At 41.7% G+C, this 23110-nt stretch overlaps 2 protein-coding genes across 2 annotated transcripts in view; one reads left to right on the top strand and one right to left on the bottom strand.

Annotated features, from left to right (window-relative positions):
* Window positions 1-23110, bottom strand: part of LOC309694163 (disks large-associated protein 1-like) — a 160339-nt gene that overhangs the window by 23566 nt on the left and 113663 nt on the right. The gene's annotated exons all lie outside the window — the stretch shown is intronic.
* LOC309694714 (uncharacterized protein) overlaps window positions 1-23110 on the top strand; it is a gene marked incomplete at its 3' end in the record, with an annotated part of 515021 nt that overhangs the window by 442394 nt on the left and 49517 nt on the right. The window lies entirely within an intron of this gene.

Below are 23110 nucleotides of genomic sequence, written 5' to 3'. Positions count from 1 at the left end.
CTAGAGCTATCAGTTTAGTTTTTAATTAAATATAAATAGTGTGCAGGGAGATATGCATTGTGAATAGGCCTCCAAAATATGTAATTGACCAATAATTATGTAATCACAAGGGATAATTAAATGACCAGTCATCTTAAGTTAGTTTATGTAAGAACAACGTTTCCTTAAAAACATGCAGTGGTAGATATTTATGCTTGACACACACTAGGGGAGCAGTTAGGGTGGGGGCACAACAGTCTAATCCCCAGCTACTGAAACTAGGTTTTAGAACATAGAACACCATTTCATACTGTGTTATACCTATTCTAGTTATAACTGAGAAAATATTGCCTTAGTATATTTTAGCCAGAATTATCAGACTCTTCCATCACAGTAGATGGTAAATGGACTGGTTCTTATATAGGAATTTTCTACTCTATTTGAGCAATCGAAGGGCTTTACACAACTTGCCTCTTTTTTTCTATGCAAGTGCTTTCTATCTAACATTTGCATGGATTCATACTCCAATGGATGCATCAGTGAGCAACTTGGGGTTAGTATCATGCCCAAGGCTATTTGGCATGCATACTGGATTGTCTGTAGAAGACGATCAAATCAACTTCCCGTTAGTAGGTGACTTGCTCTACCACCTGAGCTACAGCCACCCCAATAAGATCTCACACTTGTAAGTTGGTGGAATAGGTCTTGGAAATAAAAATATAATGATAAAATACAATCAGCTGTAAGTTTAACCAATAGAACAAATAAGAAAATATCATGTATAAAATGATTCTTACTCTTACTGATAGTCTGACCATGGAGGCTAGGTATGTGTGTCTGTATGTGTGTGGGTGTGTGTTGTAGTGGCAGATTTCCATACTCTATGCATTGATCACATGTTTGAACAATATCACTTTAGTAATAGTAAAATCACTTTGTCTCAAAGTTATAGATATGTAGGATGTTATCACAAGTGGGCCTTGTGCTGATTACACTTTCACAGTGGGGCCATTGTATGTAGGTTAGAGACATCCAGGTGCCACATGTAAGGGAGGTGACGGGTGGTTGTAAATTTCCCTTTTGGAGGAAGGGTTTGAGGATGAGCTGAACTGGGAGGTATAGAGCTACGTGATGTGCTGTGGAATTTCCTTTGTCTGAGTTTGGTCAGGTCGTATTTAAGAGTTCAGGGCGGTGCCCATCTTTAGAGACCTTTTGGTGTGTTACCTGAGTGTTTTCTCATGTTCATGTGAAAATAAGGTAATGATACATGCAACTGAAGTAAGATTGCATAAACTGAATAAAACAGAAGGATATACACATGTGACTGAAAGTTCAAATGTGATGGAATTACTGAAAAGTCATGCTAAGAATAACATGGAAAAGAAGATGTTATACAGTCATTTTAAAGTTTGTTTTAAATTGTGTATGTACAAAAGTCAGAAAGAAAGAGGATGATAAGTCGTGATATCTTCTGATGTCATCTCAGAAGATGTTACATCCAGAGAGACAGGAGAAAGGATGACCTGGTACAAAAGTGTTGCGCAGAAGAAATAAGCTGCTCTTCCCTTAAGTGAAAATACATTGATGTTGGTTTTTTTTTTGCACTAATAAAGTTGTGGAGTTGTAAAGTATTTTGTCTAGTGTCAATTATATCATCAGTTATATCATTATCGCAAATTTTCAAATGTATATCGTGACAAATATTTTTGGTCATATCGCCCTGCTCTAACTGTGACTACTGGAACAAGAAGGCATAGGTGGGCAAGAGATAAAATCAGGGCACTGTCGGAATGTCACTACACAAGTAACACCAGCGGAAGGGGTTACATGAAGAGGACAGGGGACCTGTGGAATCTTTGATACACAGTATCATGTCTGACGACGAAACAACTATTAGCTCAGTGTTCCAAAATTCAGAAGAAGGGACTGCTATCACAGCTGGAGATCGACAAGGTACAAAACAAATACTATGGCAAGGGGGAGGTAGGATGGGGGGGGGATATCATCACCCCCACCCGAGATTGGGTACCAAAGCGACAAGTACGATGGAAGAAGGAGAATTGAGTGTGAGAGAAACTGACCTGAAAGAGAGGATGATTGCAAAGATGGCAATATGGAGCAGGTTACCAAGACTATGTGAAGTACCCTCTGAAGGTCTACTAGAATGTGTGAATGCAGCACTATGGACAATCCCTACTGTGACCATCACCAAAACCAATCAGCTGATCTATACCACGGCAGCAGTGATCAGTGAGATGCTTGGCTACAAGATAAACCGCCACAAGGAGCAGTACCCTCCATGGAGAAGGAGACTAGAGTACACCACAGCAACCTCCCTAAACAGAAATTATCACAGTGGCAGACATCCAAGAAAGGGTCTCCAGTTTGAAGAGTTGGACAGCACCAGGCCCTGATTCACACCTGCTGGTAAAAGAAGCTGACTGCACTCCATGAGCATCTGACAGCACAAAAGAACCAGCTTTTAATCAACAAGAGACACCCAGAATGTCTGACTGAAGGCCAGACAGTCCTGTTCCCCAAGGATCCCCAGAAGGGACTGGTCCAATCCAACAACCTGCCTCAGGACTGCATGGAAGCTCCTGTCAGGCATCATAGCGGCCAACCACTGCCACTGCCTGGATTGACTACAGGAAGGCCTATGACTCAATGCCCCACACCTGGATCCTGGAATGCCTAGAACTGTACAAGATCAACAGGACCCTAAGAGCCTTCATCAGGAATACAATGGGGATGTGGCGTACAACACTTGAAACCAACGTCAAGTCCATAGCACAAGTCACCATTAAGTGCGGGATCGACCAAGGAGATGCTCTGTCTCCACTGCTGTTCTGCATAAGCCTGAACCCTCTCAGTGACATCATTAATAAGACTGACTATGGATACTGACTACGCAATGGAGCAGTTTTCAGCCACCTCCTGTACATGGATGACATCAAGCTGTATGCCAAGAGTGATTGAGACATTGATTCACTGATCCACACTACCAGCATATCCCTGACATCGGAATATCATTCGGACTGGAGAATTATTTTGAGCAAAAAGTTTAATTTGAGTGAAAAAAATTCATTGAGGTGTGCAAGAAATGTATTTCACTGTTTGCTATTATCCATATACACACACAATAACATGTTGCTCAGTTGTTGGCATTTGCTCTTGCTCAGATCGTAGGCTTCTGTTCTGCTTGTGATCCATTTATTCTGTGCCATTTCTTCTGTTCTTGGTTTAGTTGATAGGTTTGTTTATTTCTTTTGTATTTTCATTCGGTTCCTTCTAATTTGTCTTCTCACTGAGTCTTGACGTCTGTTTGTGTCAAGCATGTGTGTCTTAATCTCGATTTCAATGTTAGTTATTTCCTGTCTTATATCTCTTGTCCTGTGTGCTTTGGGTTTAGTTCCATTTTCCCCAGTTTCATTATCTGTGATAGTTTCAGCTGTGTTCGTGCCTGTTGCCTATTCCCTGATTATCCTGTGTGTGTATAAATTTTCTTCGTTTTTTTATTGCTTTTTGTTGTGTTCTCCCTCTTGCTGTGTGCCCTTTGGGTTTTTTGATGACCAGATGAAGCCTCGTAAAACCTTGAAATTTTCTATGACTCCCACCCTGTCACTCATCAAAACCTTTTGTCATTTCAACTATTTGTAACAGCTGCTTTGTTGCGTTGCAATAGTGTCAAGCATGGAAACAATCACTGCCAAGAATAGAGTTAAAAACGCCTTCATTTCATTTTGTGTGGTTCATTCATTGATTTAATCTGTTTTTGATTTCATTTAATTTGGAATAGTTTCAAAATGTCAGAAATTTGCCTTGGTTAAATTGGCAACTCTATTGACATATTTTTTTCAGATAGTCTCAGATGCTTCATACTGTTAGTCCACAGCATGCTAATCAGGTTTATGTCAGAATAAATTTTAACAGCACCAATATACTGGTCTCAGCTGGAGTGCTGTGAGCATGAGCAACAACCTTAAAATAGCAACTTTAATAACAGTGGTCAGGATTATAGCAATACGACTGTCCTCAGTCTGTGTTCTCTTTGAAATTATTGGAAAAGCTTAAAGTATGACCAAGTTAAGTTGTTGCCTTTCTCTGGTTAGTTTTTCATGTTGATCAGTCATTAACTGAAGGCAAAATCTTGAGATTATGCCTTGTAGTTTATAGGTAGTATAAGGAATGTAGTCCTTTTATACATCCTTGTATGTTACTGACAAAATAACCTTAACATTTCCCGTTGGAGACTGGTAGATTGGATGGAAAATGCAGCCAATTTAAAGGAACAAGTTTAACTGTGAAGACATTTTATTTATAATTTAAAAAAATTTAAAATCCTCCAAAATGTCAAATCTTCAACTACATGTTCACATGGTAAAAGTTCTCATGGTCACTGAATTGAAATGAAACCCTTATCACTATCTTCTGCACTTCACTACAGTCGACAATATTTGCTCTTAGAAATCTGTGGTCGATCTTGAAAAATACATCTTTTATCTCAGTAAGAATTTAACCTGGATATATAAAGCACATAGAAATTGTGCAAAAATAATATTTAACAATAATATTTGATCCTTGGATCAAAAGGAGGGAATTCTGCAACACTAAGTCAAAGAACTGGCTAATGAAGGACATAATACACATAGATGATGACCTGTGGGTCTGGATATATTGGTCTTGGGCTCAGAAAACAACACTAGCCTACTATTTGTGTACTTAATTCTCTGCCTTAAGACTTATAACTTTGCTGCAAGCATTCAGGGAAAAAAATAAGAAAATTTGAACTTTTGACCTCAATTTAGGGGATCCGGTTGGCTCTGTTAGCCACTTAAGCCCCACGCCCCGGTACCAGGGACAAAAAGGAGGAGATCAAGTTTAATCGGTTATAATGTGGGGTGAGAAATTTAAGTCCCACGTGTGGTATCCACAGAGACCTCTGAATCTCAGCCAAAATCTCATATAAACTATTTCTACAACCACCAAACACAGCGAAAACAAGCCATGATTAAACGAGCAGTTGCGTAAATGCGCACAAGTCCGCTAAACAAACAAAACCAAACAAGAAATTCTTCAAACTTCATGTAACCGGCTAAAGAAAGGCTAGTTATCATGCAGAGCTATTACTGACTCCAAACACCAAGTTTCATCATGCTCTGACCAAAGTTCAGTGAATGAGCCACAACCACAAAAACACATAGCTGCGCAAATGCGCTAAGACAGAAATTGGCTTACCGTACCGATTTTCTGCATTATTTTCGCCGGTAGCCACATGATTATCAGCAGCAATACTCTAAACACAACAGGAAAGCCACAATTTCGGTGACTTGTAAACATAAGTACAAACCAATGTTCCAAGCCTGAAGCCAAAAAGACCCTGGAACTTTTTTACTGTAAAAGATGGACCGGTTCACAGCTATTTGGTCCAGTATAATTCGTACCTATCTTCCTTTTATCCATGTTACTTAGGTGTAAAAACAAAAAAGAACAAAAAACAAACAAACAAATACTGATAGATAGCGCAGTGGTAAGACTACAAGCCTTTTGGGTGGGTCGTGGGTTCAACTCCCAGCTAGCATCTGCATCCAGTAAGGGTCCCTAGGCCAGATCTTCCATGCTCACCAAACCTACCTTAGACATGAGTGAGAGACAGAAAAATGAAACCATACTCGCTTGGACGTTGCCCAGATTAACAAGGTCCACGTCACGTGTTGAGGAACCAACACGAGTATATATAAGGAGGACATTATGTGCTGCAAGTGGGTAAGTTATGTACATTATATAAATAGAAATAGAACAAAATAAAACAATCTGGAAATTTACAGCTTGTGTACATTGCGTGAGGAGGGTGTTAAAGTGTCTTGTGCTATAGCGAGGCCAGAAGGATTCAGGATGATATGAGAATGTGGTAATGAGTCCTGTCTCAGTCACTTAAGGATGATGGGGGGGCTGATTGAACACACGATTGGCCTGAGGATAAAAACTCCTCTTGAGCCTCTCTGTTCTTGTTCGGATGGTGTCGAACCTTCTGCCTGATTTCAGAAGCTGGAACAGTTCGTTGCTGGGATGGGACGGGTCCTTCAAAATCTGTATCCTTGACACAGCTATTTCCATACCAGGATGTGATGTTCTGTGTGAGGATGCTCTCCACAGCGCCTGTATAGAAAGTCCTGAGGATCACTGGAGAGACTCTGAACTTCCTCAGTTGTCGTAGGTGGTACAGGCGCTGCCTAGCCTTTTTTGTCTGGACCTGAATGTGGGCAGACCATGTCAGATCTGAGATGTGGACACTGAGATACTTGAAGGACTGCACACTCTCCACTGGAGCTCCATTAATTACAATGGGCTTGTAGTCTCTGTGCTGACTACTTCTGAAGTCCACCACCAGCTCCTTGGTCTTCCCGACGTTCAGCTGGAGGTAGTTGTCCCGGCACCACGATGCCGGATTCTTCACTTCATCCATGTAGGCCACCTCATTGTTGTTGGAGATGGCGCCCAACACCAATGTGTCGTCAGCAAATTTCACAATGGTTTTGGAGTCGTGGGTGGCCACACAGTCTGAAGTGTAGAGGGAATAGAGCATTGGCGAGAGGACACACCCCTGTGGCGCTCCCGTGCTGATGGTGATGCTGTTGGAGATGCACCTACCCACCCTCACCACCTGAGTTCTGCCAGTGAGAAAGTCCAACACCCATGCACACAGACAGCTGTTGAGTCCTAGATCCCTCAGCTTTGTGAACAGTCTACCGGGCACTATTGTGTTGAGCTGTAATCAACAAACAGCATTTTCACATAGTTACCCTGTTTCTTGTCCACGTGGCTGAGGGTAGTGTGCAGGACGTGGGCGATGGCGTCCTCCATGGATCTGTTGGGTCAGTAGGCGAACTGGAAGGGATCTGTGGTGTCTGGGATGAAAGAGGAGATGGTTTTCTTCAACAGCCTCTCGAACACCTTCATAACCACCGAGGTCAGTGCAACTGGCCGGTAGTCATTCAGGCATGAGGGCTTGTTGTTCTTGGGGACAGGGATGATAGTAGATCTCTTGAAGCATGTGGGGACCACAGACTTAGCCAGGTACTCGTTGACAATCGAAGTGAACACACCTGCTAGCTGGTTAGCACAGCACCGCAGCAGACAGTGATGCCGTCTGGCCCAGCCGCTTTCCTTGTGCTCACTCTCATGAGTGCTGCTTGAACGTCATGCTCTGCAATGCTGATCGCCGGTCCCTCTCTGATGACATCACTGACCTCAGTTGTCAGGCAGTCATTAGAATTAGCCGCCTGGCTAACCTCGAAATGGGCTGAGAAGTGGGCTACTAGAACAGGAAGGCATACGTGGGCAAGAGATGAATATAGGGTGCTGCTGGAATGCTACTACGCAAGTAATCCCAGTGGAAGGGGTTACATGACTAGGATAAGGGACCAATGGAATCTTTGATACCCAGCATCCAGATTGAAGTAGTAGCTCAGTGTTCCAACATTCAGAAAAAAGAACTGCTCTCACTAGAGATTGACGAGGTACAGCACATATGCTATGGTGAGCCAGGACTGCAGGTCAGGGGGGACTCGTCACCATCGTCCCCACCCAAGATTGGGTACCAAGCCCCAAGTGCAATGGAAGAATGATCGTTGAGTGCGAGAGGAACTGACCTGAAAGATAGGATCATGGCAAAGCTTGGAAAGGCCAAAGAGAAAGACAGCCGTAGTGATAGACAAAGCGACTTTTCCAGATTACTTACAACCTCCTCTTTCTGCATAAAAACAGTGTTGGAAAAAACATAGATACCATACCCCCGTAAGCATCAGTAAAGCAGTATTACACTGCAAAAATGGCATAAAAAAGGTAATTAACAATGGAAGAAAGACAGACCATCATACAGTCCCGATCAAAAGTTTAAGACCACTAGAAAAATGGCAAAAAATCATATTTTGCATGGTTGGATCTTAAAAAGGTTCCACGTAGAGCTTCAACATGCAACAAGAAGAAATGGGAGTGAGACAAAAGATTTTTTGAGCATGCAATTTATTGAAAACAACGCTTAAACTGAAACAGGCTGTTTTGACAAAATGTTTTGTCTCACTCCTCTTTCTTCTTGTTGCATGTTAAAGCTTGACTTGGAATTTCGAGCTGCAGGTTTGACAAAACAAGTTCCAGCAAGAAAGCCATTGGTAAGATGTCAGAATAAGACAAAGAGGCTTGGCAGGGCCATGAAACACTGCTATTGGACTACTGAAGACTGGAAGAAGGTATTATGGACTGATGAATCAAAGTTTAAAATCTTTGGTTCATCATGCAGGATCTTTGTACACCGTCGAGTAGGCGAAAGGAAGGTTTCACACTGTATGGCATCAACTGTCAAACATGGAGGAAGAAGTGTTATGGTGTGGGGCTGTTTTACTGGATCCAGTGTTGGTGACTTGTACAGAGTGAGAGGCACCCTGAACCAAAACAGCTACCACAGCATTCTGCAACACCATACAGTATCCTCTGGTGTGCACCAGTTGGTCAGGGGTTCAACTTACACCAAGATAATGACCCAAAACACAAGTCCAAGCTATGCCAGAACAACCTCAGGAAAAAAGAACAAGATGGTAAGCTTGAAAACATAGAATGGCCAGCACAGTCTCTAGTAGGGCTGGGTTTAAAAAATCGATTTCTGGATTTTAGTCGCCAAACAGCTAAAACAGTAAATGAGGGCAGATAAACGGATTCCACACAAAGAAGTACACACAAAGCACGGATCCCCCCATTTACCTGATGGCATGTACATGGACACACCATTGGGTGCTGAAAGCCAACACCTCACAGATTCTGAAGCTGCAGGTTTCATTGAAGATTGAGCCCCTCCCAAATGACCAAGCTCCTGATTCTCTTTCTAAGGTTGAATCCAGATACAAGAAGCAGAAGAAATTAGTTTCTGCTACTTGTATGTGTAGTCTTATTTGTTTGATCACTACAAAAATGGAACATGTAAATTTACAGAAAGAAAAGCCTCCCTCCTCTTCCCTGACTTTGTTGGGTCAGCTTTTCAGAGCAATGAGCCTGTCTCCGCTCTTCCACTTCTGTTTGGATATAGCGTATTTCAGCACAGATTTTTCGGGTTGCTTTTAGATGGGGTCAGGGCACTTCATCAGATGGTTTTCAATGTATCAGCAGAATGCTAAACGTTCACTGATGTTTGTTTTTAGAAGCATACTCTCATTCTTTCTATTCATACACTCATTCATTTTATTTCTTTTTATTTATTAAGTTACTTGTGTTGTACGTAGTGCCAACGTAGGACAGTTTTCCAATTTCGTTGCACTATTGTACTAGGTGTGACTGTGCAATGACAATAAAGAGTTATCTCTCTTATTTCTTATCTTTAGCCTCTTGCTGTTAGAAGCCAGTTCTTTTGGTTGATCCATGACTTCGGATAATCTGGATTTCTTTCTTCTACATGTTTAGGAATACAACAAACAACGTTGCATATAAAAAAGAAAATGTAGATTAGGGCTAGTAGGGGATAAAATACGTGGATATTTATTTCTCCTCTGCACTTCAAAATATACATAGTGAATGTTGTATTGACAGATCTGGTGTTTTGCGAGGTATTAAAATCTACAGTAGTATACAATGCAATCAATACAATGCAATGCAATCAAATTAAAGGATACCCTAAACAAAATCCTATCTCTGGTACTGGAAATGGGTAATACTGTAAAAGCTCTTTTATAGCTAAGAGCAAAACAAAGCAAAAACATTTGTAACAAAATTTTCTTTTACTAGTACAAAACATCAATTTAGCCATCCTTTTTATTAACCACTTCTAATATAATCTTAGAAATATGTTATTTAACCAGATGTTTACTTTGGATAGTGTTATTTTGCCCTCCAGTAACACTGTGAGGAATCTTAATTTTTGACCAGGATATGTTGTAAGTGTCACAGAGATGGCTTATGTATAAAGAAGTTTAATAGATAGTTCCAGCAGTTAAAATGTTCTTGCTTGTACATTTCTGTGGACAATATTGTAAAGGTGCGTCTTCTTGTACAAGCGACATGTTTATCTTGTCACAAAGAACAAGTTTTTGTTACACCGCTATTATCGCGAGGTTTGGGGTGTGATAATATAGGCTGTGAGCCCACGTTTAATAATCATGCTAAGGAGTTCAGCGAGCTATCTGCAAAAGCCTGGTTAGTCTACCAGCTGTTCAAGGTAGTTGATATAATTGTATTGTAATACTGTGAAAATTTGTAATGTATGGTGTTCTAATTATCCTGTACATTCTAATTGAAAACATAAAAATGTTTTCAATTAGAATGCACAGGACTGTAAAGTTATTGTTCCAGGACCTCTGAAGTGGCAGGCGGCCACGAGGTAATTTTTTTTGTTGTTAAAACACAAGAGTTACTTTTGATAGACTGAAGCGCTTAAAGCCTTTGTGTTTTATGTTTGTAGTTTTCACGGCGTTCAATAAATGCAGCGAAGCACCCGTCTTGAAGAAGCTGTGCCTGTGTTGTCATTTCGGAGTTACATATGTCCTTCAATGTGCATATTAAACAAATATGTAGGACCGCTTTCTTCCATTTGCACAATATCTCTAAAATATGAAACATCCTGTCTCAGAGTGACGCTGAAAAACTAGTTCATGCATTTATTTCTTCTAGGCTGGACTGGGCTTGAAATTCATTGTTATCAAGAAGTCCTAAAACCTCCCGTTCCCATGTTTCATTCCATGTCTCCCCTTTCTGTGTTGTGCGTTCATGTATGTTCTCCCCAGCCCGTCATGTCTCTCTCTCTCTCGCCCATGGGTTGAGTGTAATAGTCTGTCATGTCACACGTGTGTCTCTCGCCCCTCTGTGTCTTGTATCCACGTTTGTATCTCTCTGTGTCCCTCTCTCTTGCTCACTCATCCCTGTCAAACCCACGTGTCTTAGGTCTATGTCTCAGGGTTTCCTGTTTTACTTTGACAGTATTCTGTCCTGTGTTCAGTGTGTTCAGTTTTGCTTCCTCCTGGGTCATTATGTTTATTCACCCCAGCTCTGTTCTCCGTGTGTTCCCTCTTTCCTTGTCACCCTTGTGTGTATTTATGGTGTGAGCTGTCATTTGTTCTTCGTCAGCTTGTCTGTTAACATCTGTTAACGTAGCTCTGTTTCCATGGTTCTTCTACATACTCCACGTTTCAGTTGTTATACATTTAGTTTTCCTACTTCAGGTTTTTCAAGAGAGCGCAGTTGCAGTATTGGTAGTGATGGCCAAATGAAGCTTTCTGAAGCATTGAAGCTTGTATTGAAAAACGGTTCATTACATAAAGCTTTCAACACAGTACTTTTTGGGGACATCTGATGGCCAAAAATATGAAGAGCAGCTTAAATCTACAACTTAAAATAAACTGCTTCATTATAATTGCCCACTTTATAGAGCTGAATTATTTACAACTCATGTTTGATATCATGTCACAGTTCTGTCTGATATCAGGCTGATATGGTGCTTTTAACATGTATTATGTGTGTGTGTGTGTTGCACAAATCCTGCCAATGATTCACTTCCTTATAAACTTCCTTATACATTTACTTCCTTATAAACCATTAAATCAGGTACTGAAGCAGTGACATGCCGAATGAAAATTTGGACGTCACTGGTCACGTGACTCTGTTCAGACAAACCAAGCCACAACACAGTGTTTCTGAAGCAGCTTCAAATGTGCCATCACTAGCTATTGGGCACATGATCCAGAGCATGGAGGGTAAGCTAACACGTAGCAAGAGGCACCTTGCAAACTGACTTGACAGTGGACGTCTAGGCATGGTTTAAGTTGTATGCGTCACTTACTATGAGTACACATTAATTCCTGCCTGGAAAGGACAGTCTTGAACCTTTTGTCATTTAGGGAATCAGCTTGTGTAGAAGTGGAGTGTTTATTAATCTGTTCACTATGTGGCTAGTTCATGCTGCTAAGGCTAGCTGTTATGTTACACACTCCTAAGCTGTAAGCTAAAATGAGTTTGGTGTTCTGCGATGTATTGGGTGTATTTACAAAATATATAAGGCACCGTTTGGTTTGGTGAGTAGACTAGGAAAGTTGTGCACAAAAATGATAAAATAAAATAACAAAAAAATGATACGAAGACCCCATTTAACAAAAAATTCAAGTTACCAAGGCACTTAACGGCAATATTTCTGCCCTGCAAAATGCCCGCGTAACGAAAATGCCCGTACATTAATTAACGTAAATGTAAGTTTTAGTTTTAATGTTTAGAATTAAATTCCTTAATAATATGTACATGTACACGTACGTATGTATACTTTCTTCAGCCTCCACCACCTCCGCCACCTCCTCCTCCACCAAGAACTTCGTCTTCAGCCAGCATCGCCTCAGTCGACTTACGAAAATTTTGACTTACGAAAGACGCTTTGGAACAAATAAATTTCATAACTTGGGGCTCCACTGTACAGGAATTTTCATTTATATTTCTGATTATACTGGAAGAGAGTTAATGAAGCATAATTCATGACTTGAATGTTTATTATAATCAGCACTCTGTATATGTTTTGTTTACAGCCCACACACACACCCACTCCCACACCTACAAGTTTTTGTATGACACACCTGTAAGCCTGTGGTTGCATTACTTGCATTAACACAACATTATCTGTTGTGTTAAAAAATTACAGTAAAGAAGAAATAACCTTATTCCTGTGGTTCTGACGGACACTCTAAGGTGAACACCACTGCTATTCAACCTGTACAGCGTGTGACTCTTGTATGTTCACGTCAAACAGAATTTCTCAGAAATGTTTAACTTCTGAGCTGGACAGTGTTGGACAGATTTTTTTGTTTTTGAACAGGATGTTTATTGTGACTGTGTTTCTGAGTGTGATTATAATTCAATGAATTTTTGTTTTTACAACTTTCTAAGTTTATTTTTGAGTCTGATAATGAAACCAGTGAGGTTATTGCATCTCAGGACTAGATAATTTTCAAGGTGATTGTTATGACCTTGTTAGGCATGAGATTGAGTAACAAGTCTATAAAAACAGAGACGGAGTTCTTAGTCCCCTTAGAGACAAGAGACAATGGGACCTTATCCCCCACGATGAGGTAGCTAATCGGTACCTTATCATCCCAAGGATCGTCCCAAAGATTGTCCCAAGGATCGTCCCAAGGATCCCAGGTTCTTATTGTTATGTTATCTTGGGCCTTTTTGCCCCCTGGTAGGGTCTCCCATGGCAAATTGATCCCGGGTGAGGGACCAGACAAAGAGCGATTCAGAAGACCCCTATGAGAAGACGATCGAGGGAAAAGTTTACCCTGCCCGGGAAAGGGTTACCAGAGCCCGCTCTGGAGCCAGCCCGGGGAGGGTGCCCGAGGGTGAGCATCTGGTGGGGGGGCCTTAGTCCATGGGGCCCGGCCAGGCACAGCCCGAAAAAGGGACATGGGCCCATCTTTCTGCAGGCCCACCACCCACAGGAGGCAACGTAGGGGTCAGGTGCATTGTGGTCCTGGCGGACTGATCCCCAGCCACAGAGACTGGCAATTGGGACATGGAATGTCACCTCTCTGGTGAGGAAGGAGCCTGAGGCAGCACACCTCCGGGTTGGGGAACGGATCCTGACTGTCGTCTGCGCTTAGTGGCAGTTCAGAGTACCCAGCCTTCTTCGAGTCCCTGGGTGGGGTACTGGAGGGTGCTCCGCCTGAGGACTCTGTTGTCCTACTGGGAGACTTCAGTGCTCATGTGGGCAACAACAGCGAGACCTGGAGGGGCGTGATTGGGAGGAACGGCATCCGGGATCTGAACCTGAGCTGTGTTTTGTTATTGGACTTCTGTGCAAACCACAGTTTGACCATAACGAACACCATGTTTGAATATAAGTGCATGTGGCACTAGGACACTCTAGGCCACAGGTCGATGATTGATTTTGTAATCGTATCACCAGACCTGAGACCATATGTTTTGGACACTTGGGTAAAGAGAGGGGCTGAGCTGTCAATTGATCATGACCTGGTGGTGAGTTGGATCAGGTGGCGGGGGAGGATGCTGGACACACCTGGCGCGCCTAAAAGTACAGTGAGGGTGTGCAGGGAATGCCTAGCAGGGGCCGCAGGTCCGCAAGATCTTCAGCGCACACCTGCGGCAGAGCTTCAACAGCATTTCGAGGGAGGCTAGGGACATTGAGTCTGAATGGACCATGTTCAGCATCTGCATTGCCACAAGATGGTTGGTGCCTGTCATGGTGGCAACCCCCGAACCAAATGGTGAACACCAGAAGTGAGCTGAAGAAGGAGTCCTATCGGGCTTGGTTAGCCTGTGGGACTTTGGAGGCAGCTGCTAGGTACCGACAGGTGCGGCCAGTGGCTGAAGCAAAAACTTGGGTGGTGGAGATGTTTGGAGAGGCCATGGAAAAAGAATTTCGGACCGCCTCGAAGAGATTCTGGCAAACCGTCAGGCGACTCAGGAGGGGAAAGTGCGCTACCTGCATAGTGTATAGTGGAGGTGGTGGACTGCTGACTTTGACTGAGAAAATTGTTGGGCAGTGGAAGGAATACTTTGAGGACCTCCTTAATTCCACTGGCAAGTCATCCGTGGAGGAAGCAGAGTCTGGGAACGAAGAAGATGACCCGCTGGGGCGAGGTCACTGAGGGAGTTAAACAACTCCTTGATGGCAGACCCCTACGGTGGATGAGGTCCGCCCTGAAGGCTCTGAATGTTGTAGGGCTGTTCTGGTTGACACGCCTCTACAATGTTGCGTGGAGATCACGGGAGGTACCTCTTGGTGATTCCCATCTTTAAGAAAGGGGACCGGAGGGTGTGTTCCAACTATAGGGAAATCACACTCCTGAGCCTCCCTGGGAAAGTCAATGCCAGGATCCTGGAAAGGAGAGTCCGTCCGTTGGCCTCAGGTACAGGAGGAACAATGCGGTTTTCGTCCTGGTCATGGAACACTGGACCAGCTCTTTATCATCTCAGGGATACTTGAGGGTGCATGGGAGTTTGCCTAGTGTGTTAGTCTACATGTGTTTGTGGACTTTGACTGTGTCCCTTGGAGTGTCCTGTGGGGGTGCTCCAGGAGTATGGAGTGTTTGGCCCATTGCTACGGGCCATTCACTTGTTATACAACCGTTGCAAGAGCTTGATCCGCATAGCCGGCAATAAGTCGGACTTGTTCCTGGTGGGTGATGGGCTCTGCCAGGGGTGCCCTTTGTCCCTGATTCTGTTCGTAATTTTTATGGACAGAATTTGTAGGCATAGCCAAGTGGTGAAAGGCTTTCACTTGGGCGACCTTAGAATCTTTTCTCTGCTTTTCACAGATGATGTGGTTCTGTTGGCTTCATCGGGTGATGGCCTCAAGCTCGCACTGGAACAGTTTTGTAACCGATTGTGAAGCGGAGGGAATGAAGCCATGGCTCTCGGAATAAGGGGGATTGCCCACTCGGGGTCAGGGACAAGTTCCTGCTCCAAGTGGAAGAGTTTAAGTATCTTGGTTGATCTACGTCCCTACCCTCACCTATGGTCACAAGCTGTGGCTAGTGTTATGGCCCTGGGCCTTGGAGGGAGTGAGACTGCCTTTTTTTTTTTCATGCAAATCCAAGTGTGCTATGACTCGTGGGTGATTGGTTTCTGGGAGACCCATGCCAGCCCTCTTTTATGCAGAATGAAGTGTGCCAGACCACGCGGACGATTGGCTGCCTGGAGATCCCATGACACTCCAAGAGAAAATGACTGGCTGTTTGTGTGCACCTGTGGGTATAAAAGGCTGAAGATCCTTCACACTACGGGGACTGCTGCTCAGAAGTGAACATGCAGTGTCCTCGTCTGCCTCGCGTTTCAACTTTGTTTGTCAAACCTGTTCGCTGTGTTGCACTTTGTCTGTTAAACCTGGTATCAATGTTCCCTCTAAGCTGATACCAATTGTGCACTGCTGGCACGGTCTCTGCGCAGAGAAAATCTGCGTTGCGCACAAAAAACCCCAAAAACCTCACCCGAATTGAAATGAAAATTAATACTTTAACAATTCTGTTTTGCAGTGTTAGTCAGTAAGTGACTGGCTGCTCCTGTATGGGATTAGAATGATGTCACCTTATCCCATAGTCCAGCCAATGATGCGATTCACACTCGTATAAATGCTGCTAATCAACGTCGTTGACAGGCTATGACAACGTCCTTATGTGTCGACACTGTTTTAGCTAGCAAAGCGGCTGATGAGGAGTGAAGCCACGTTAATGACAACGTGTACAACCATTGGAGATGTGAGCAGGACAGACGGAACAATTGACGGAAAAACTGTGGACTTTATACCAGTTTTTAAATTGTGTTGATCGGCCACATAAAACCAGAGTTATGATAAAAATGTTTGTTTTTTTCCTGAATACTATAGTTGTTTATATTTACTGCGGGAAGAAGTGGTAAAAACTGTTTTATGAGGAAAATGCTCAAAAGCTCCGCCTGTGAGCAAAAACAAAACCAAAAAAACCCCAGCCTTTCCTATTGGTCGAAAAATGTACAATGTCGACCAATCAAAAAATGATATGGCAACATGGCATGTAGTTGTTTAGGAAGGGAGGAAGTTTTAGGAGTGACGGCGGTGTTTTGAGATGTGGGAGATTTGCGACGTTTAGCGCAAATCTTGTGTAGTTAGTGTGTAGTGTAGTCAATAGTTTTGTTTTGTGTCAGAACAATGAGGCGACTGCTGAATGTTACAGGTGTTACAGCAGTGATACATCTCCTGTTGTCAGGCCTGCAGGTATCAGGCTGTTGTTCTCCTTTATCTCATAGTGGACAGAATTTTTTTTTTTGGAGTGGCACAAATAATTTGTGTGGCATCAAATTTGATGCAGAACAGCTGATTGTTCAGTAAATAGTTTGAAATGTTTATTTAAAAAATGCCTTGGCTGCATTTTTAGGTAAACAGCTGCAAAAAACTTTGTTGTTTGCATAACTCAGTTACTTTTTTGAAGAAGTGACTATATAATTAACTGCCCAACATTGGTCATTATTTACTATTTATTTACTGAGTTACAGGACTCTCTCCCAGACCACAGACTCATACTCATTATACCAGTCAGAGCTTTATAAAAAAAAAAAAAAAAGAAAAAAAAAAAAAAAAAGAAAGTTGTGTTTTCAAAATTGGAGTTCAAGTTATTTTTACTTCCAATAGTGTTAACATACTACACAGGTCATGATTTGAGGTCTTCTTTTTAATTTTCACTGTACGTGGGCTAAAGCAGTTAATTAAAAGTAGTTTAACATAAATGTAAATGCTCCAATTTGATTATTTTATTAAACCATGTAACTTGGATGGATTCGATGCTGGTGTGACCACAGTGCATACGTCTACGTTCACTCAGACACATGAAAAATTAGAGGGAACATTGCCTGGTAAATAGCTGAACTTAGTTTCATTAGAATTTTGTGATGCTGGCTTGCCTTTGTTAACCCTTAGCTTTTACTCTTGACTGTTTTTTTCTTTATGTATTTTGCCCAGTGGTCTGTTAAACAGCCCTGTTGGTTTTCCATTTAAAGTTTGTAATAAAACCTGTTATTTTACTCAGTTTTTGTGTGGGGGTTTGTGTATGTTACTCCACTCACACTAGTGACCAAAAGAATCAGATTGCAGGTACAGAAATGGGCTTCCTCTTAAGGGTGGCTGGGTCTCCCTTAGAGATAGAGTGAGAAGTTCAGCCATCTGGGAACGGCTCAGAGTAGAGCCAATTCTCCTTCACATCGAAAGGAGACAGCTGAGATTTTTCCTTCCCACTGTCGCCAAAGTGCTTGCTCATATCGGGTCATATGATTGTTGGGTTTTTCTCTGTATCTATTATTGTACGATCTACTGTACAATATAAAGCGCCTTGAGGTGACTGTTGTTGTGATTTGGCGCTATATAAATAAAATTGAATTGAAATTGAATTGAGGTGGTTTGGGCATCTGACAAGGATGCCTCCTGGGCACCTCCTGGGTGAGGTGTTCTGGGCATGTCCCACCAGGAGGAGGCCCCGGGCAGACCCAGGACACGCTGGAGAGATTATATCTCTCGGAGATATAATCTACCCTGCAACCGTACCAGTGCCTCGAGTGAGGGTGGCTGGGACTCAACTGGTCTGGGATCGGGAACAGGGACTCGCACTTGTACCTGTTCCTCAGGTGGGGACAACGGGCACCCAGTCGTCACCTGTGCCAGTCCCAGCTTCCAGGATAAGGGCAGCCATGACCCAGCTTTTCCTTGCACCCTTACCAACTCCTCGGGTGGGAGTGGCTGGTGTCCATGTACTTGTGTCATCTTAGTCTAATACGTAAATGTTTCAGATCATCAAACAAATTTAAGTGTGAGAAACATACAAGGAAGGGGGCAAACACTTTTTTACACCACTGTATCTTTACAAACTCAACCTTCCATCCTTCATGAAGGTGTTTGCATTGTTTTAAAAGAACTTGTCATCCAATTATCACACTTGAATGCAAATGCACTTTTTTCTTAACTTTTTAGGACTGTTCCTTAAAGTGAATAGTTTGATGTTAAGAATGCAAATGCCTGAAGTTCCTAATCTTTGCAATTGTTGTCTATGAATTACTTTGTCAGCTATAAATGTGTTGAAGAGCAAAAGCAGTCAGCTCCATAGTTAGTTCATGGACATCCATGTTCATTTCCAAAAGTTGATTCTGTTGATCTGGACGTAGCGTTTTCAGTGGGAGAAACGTTTCGTCACTCATCCAAGTGACTTCTTCAGTCTCAGCTGACTGCAGGTTTCCCCACTCTTATAATGACTGAAACCAGCCCACTGAAGGAACAATGGGCTTTTTTCTTTCTGAAATAAATATTATATCATTGATGTCATGTGTAACCTCAGTAGCTCAAAAGAGAACACAGAGAAGGCTAATGGGAAAGTTTGGCTATGGGAGGAAGTACAAAGAGAGGAGGTGATTAGCTGGGCTTACACAGCACATCAGCCTCCTCTGCTTAACTCAAACTGACCTCATTTAATTTTTTTCAATCAGGCCTCTCAGTCTTCTGTTCTCATTCATTCAACCACAATGATACTTACTTGAACTTCTTCTTTGTCTTATTTCACTGTCTTATTTACTACAAACATTATCGTGCTTCAGCTGTCATATTGCTCTCTTGCTTAAAAGACAGCATCAGGGAACTACAGCACAAAACCTTTAAAATGTAGACTAGTGACAACTCTAATCATCTGAACTGTCAGCACTGAAGTGATATCATCCGATTTTAAAATGCTATTTGCTTAACATTAGGTTTCAGGAATTTTTAAAAAAAAACACCTGACCTGGTCATTGTATCCCGACATTTTCGCTTTGCTTGAGCTTTCTGCCTAATTATCTAAGCCATGCTGACTAGTAATATATTAGTGATATAACACATCATACATGTGCTGCAGTCCTAAACTTGTCTAGACATTATTCAGTAGAGGCTCTTCCATTTAAACAGTCTCTAAAATTTGAAATGTACCGTCTCAGTGACGCTAAAAAACTAGTTCATGCATTTATTACTTCCAGGCTGGACGACTGTAATTCATTATTATCAGGAAGTCCTAAAAGCTCCCTGAAAAGCCTTCAGTTAATCTAAAATGCTGCAGCAAGAGTCCTGACAGGGACTAGAAAGAGAGAGCAGATTTCTCCTGTTTTGGCTTCCTGTTAAATCCAGAATTCAAAATCAAAAAGATTATGTAGCTTAGTTAGTTGTAGTTTTTCCTTCTAAGTGAAGTATACTCCCGGTTAAGATTATCAATGAACACAGAGCATGAGATGAAAAGGTCCAGAAAAATAAAATCATTAAAGAACTAAACTGTCTAATTAGTTATCTTGGTGTTTTTTTTATCTTGTGGTTACAGATGTATGTGTTAGGTTCTATTGTGTTTTTTTGTTTTTTACTCATTCTAAATAATGTTTTTATTAATCCATGTATGTATTTATTATTTTGTGGTGGTGAGGAGGAGTGCAATGGGTCTGTGTGGTCTAAACCCCTCTCTCCAAAGCAAATTTCTCCCAAGGGAGACAAACAGAGAGACTATGACTTTTGGGTCCTCCTCTTTTTTCCACACGATCTGCCATTGCATATCATGACACTACCTTACAATATAAAATGCCTTGAGGCGACTGTTGTTGTGATCTGGCGGTGTATAAATAAAATTGAATGGAAAAGAGCCCATGTAAGAATGCATGCATGAGAATTCAATATTACAACAAGAAAGCCCCTAGAGTTTATGAGTTCAAATGCTAGAGTAACTTTTATCATAACCACCCCAGCCATGTGGAAGTGATGCTGATCATCCACTGTACTGAATTTAGAGAAATGCATTAAAATGTACTTTAGGGAAAATATTTACATACACACTTTTGCATGTCTGTGTTTGTGTCCATGCATCCTCTCTGTTAACTATGGGAAATCCCAGAGCAGATTCAAATGTAGGTTAACTCCAGTTAAACATAAAAATAAAACACACATGAACACAGCCTTTTACAGTGTTATCCTTGTGGGATTTCTGGTTCATTGTTTCATTGCTGCAGTTCATAAAAAACTGCAGTTGTGCACATAACTATATCTCAAAGCATTTTCGTGTGTGTGTGTGTGTGTGTGTGTGTGTGTGTGTGTGTGTGTGTGTGTGTGTGTGTGTGTGTGTGTGTGTTAGATTGCACTACGGTTTATTAGACTGTGGGTTCTTGTTTTCAGTGGACTGCCTCTGAAAACAGACCAGGACAGCGACTAAACCAGAGCACATGATGGAAACAGCTCCTTAACTGAGCAATTTTAACAATTTATTCCATGACACAATTTGGAGTTTTTCATTTTCTCATTTTCATGATAAAGCATTTATCTTTTTATTTGTTAAATTATACACAACGTTGTTTAATAACAGTGGTAATAAAAAGTTCTTTTCCCTGACTGATCCCTGTTAAACCAATAGCCTACATTGTTTCTAGAGGAACTGTGTGTGTGTGTGTGTTTGTGTCTTAGTTTATTAACTATACCCCCTCTACACAAGCATTATCTACAACAGCTTTTGGACTGATTAATGTGGAAGTGCCTCTGAAACTTAATTTAAGATGGAATTGTCATGTTCAGAATAACATGGCTGTGGTAAATGGAAGCTTGTCCTACAACTCCACAGAAAGTTATGTGAAAATGGAGGTCAGATAACTGTCATGTCTGCAGAGAAGACAGAGGAGCTGATTCATTTTGCTCAGAATTTTATCATACATCTGAACAGTATTCCCATATGAAAGCAGTGTGGCTATTTCTCATAATGTACCAGCCAAGTAATTAACACGTAAACAAAAAGAAACACGCGATGATTAAAGAATGGAGAAAAAAGAAAAGTGAGAAGGTCTAAAATAACAGGGTGTAAGTCCATGAAATGTTATTTTACTTTCATATATCATACCATATTCATGTGTGCCCAATCAGATGCACATTTGTGGTATTTAGTGCACACTAAGTTCTGAACAACTGAACAACTCATCCCTGGCAATTGTTGTTGTTGCAGTCTCTCACCCTCATTTTGAACCATGTTTTATGACAAATGCTCATACACCTGGGGAACCAACCTGGCCTTCACCTTGTCTGCTCCAGCATAATACCCACTCTGATAATAAGGTCGATAATAAAATAAAATAAATAAACAAAACAAAGATTAACAAGAGGAACCTACAGAGTCCCATAATGCTCCTCTTGACAAAGTGAATGTGCTTGGCACAACAGAGCATTCAGATCATGATTCTGCTTGATGAAACTGCCGGGCAGGACAGTTTAAACAAAAGAAAAACATGATCGGCCCAGTAGAGGTAGCTCATCTAAAGCCCATACTCCACAAAATGTATCTCCCCTTCATAAGGCTTTTCAACCGATGAGTGTTTATTTTATGGAACCAAACACAATATGAAACAAAAACCTAAGTAATCAACCAAAAGTTGACGATTGGACTTTATTTCCAGGATAGTCATAACAAGTGTAGACAATGATTGTTAGGTGCACTGCATCTGTAGAAATGTACAGTGGAACCCCGGCTTACGAAGACCCCACTTAACGGCAATATTTCTGCCCGTGGTTCGGCCAAATGTCCGTGTAACGAAATCCGCTGGCTGAGCCCAGAATGCCCAGAATGCCTTCTGAATCATGTGATAACTCCTTGGCTTTCGTACTTGCGTTTCGCTGCTCCACGTGAAAGACGTATTGTTGTTGCAGTGCTATTTTGTGTGCTTTTCGTTTGCAATTAGCCTATCGTTCATTCATAATGGGGCCAAAAAAACTTCATGCAAGTGATTCGAGTGAAAAGAAGAAGCGTAAAGTGCTCTCGATGGAAACAAAGAGAGAAATTATAGATAAATATGAGCGAGGTCCTCCACCAAGAACTTCATCTTCAGCCAGCATCGCCTCACTCAAAAGGCGATGGAAAAAGGTGCCTCGACTCATGAACACTTTGACTTACGAAAGACCCTCTGGAACGAATTTATTTTGTAAATTGGGGTTCCACTATTTCTAATCTTCCTAAAATTCTCATTTGTGACTTGTGACAAAGCGTGAATAACTTCTGGGGGGAAAATTAAAAAGAAACAATATATATCCTTCATGAAATCATCTCTGTCGATGAATAGTGATGTCTTTCTGTTTCTGGGGATTTTATGCTATGGCAATCTTTGTCCAGGGGGACCTTTTAAATGCCAACGAGAAACTATGGTTCTCGTGGACCCTTTCTGTCCCTCAGTGTCAGGTTGGTTAAACTTACTGACAACCTTGGTCAGAATATTGAAAGGCTATGTTCATCACAGCACTCTTCAGGTGTGGTTTTGCAATAATATGCCTCTTTTTACAAAAGGTGTGACAAATCTGAAAAGTGAGAAACAGATGCTAACCCATGACCAAAGATTCAAGTGATCCTGAAAATTCCTGTTTGGTTATGAAAGATATGGCATTGTCTAACATCTTTATAGTTTTATGACAGAGCCTTTAGTGGTCACAAATGTAGCTTCACTATAGCTTTATTGTAGGCAAAATTTGGTCTTGTTCTGATCCATTTTGACTTTAATATGAATATTTTATAGATATCATAATTGGGCTTCTTAAAGCTTTGTGTGATATTTCACCGTAAGTTCCTTCAGATTTAACTGTACATGGGAGAGGGGCACAAGT

This window comes from Aulonocara stuartgranti, assembly GCF_965226115.1.
Source record: "Aulonocara stuartgranti genome assembly, chromosome: 18".
NCBI lineage: Eukaryota > Metazoa > Chordata > Actinopteri > Cichliformes > Cichlidae > Aulonocara > Aulonocara stuartgranti.
The sequence above is the reverse complement of the archived record's forward strand: the minus strand, read 5'-3'. Positions and strand labels throughout refer to the sequence as shown.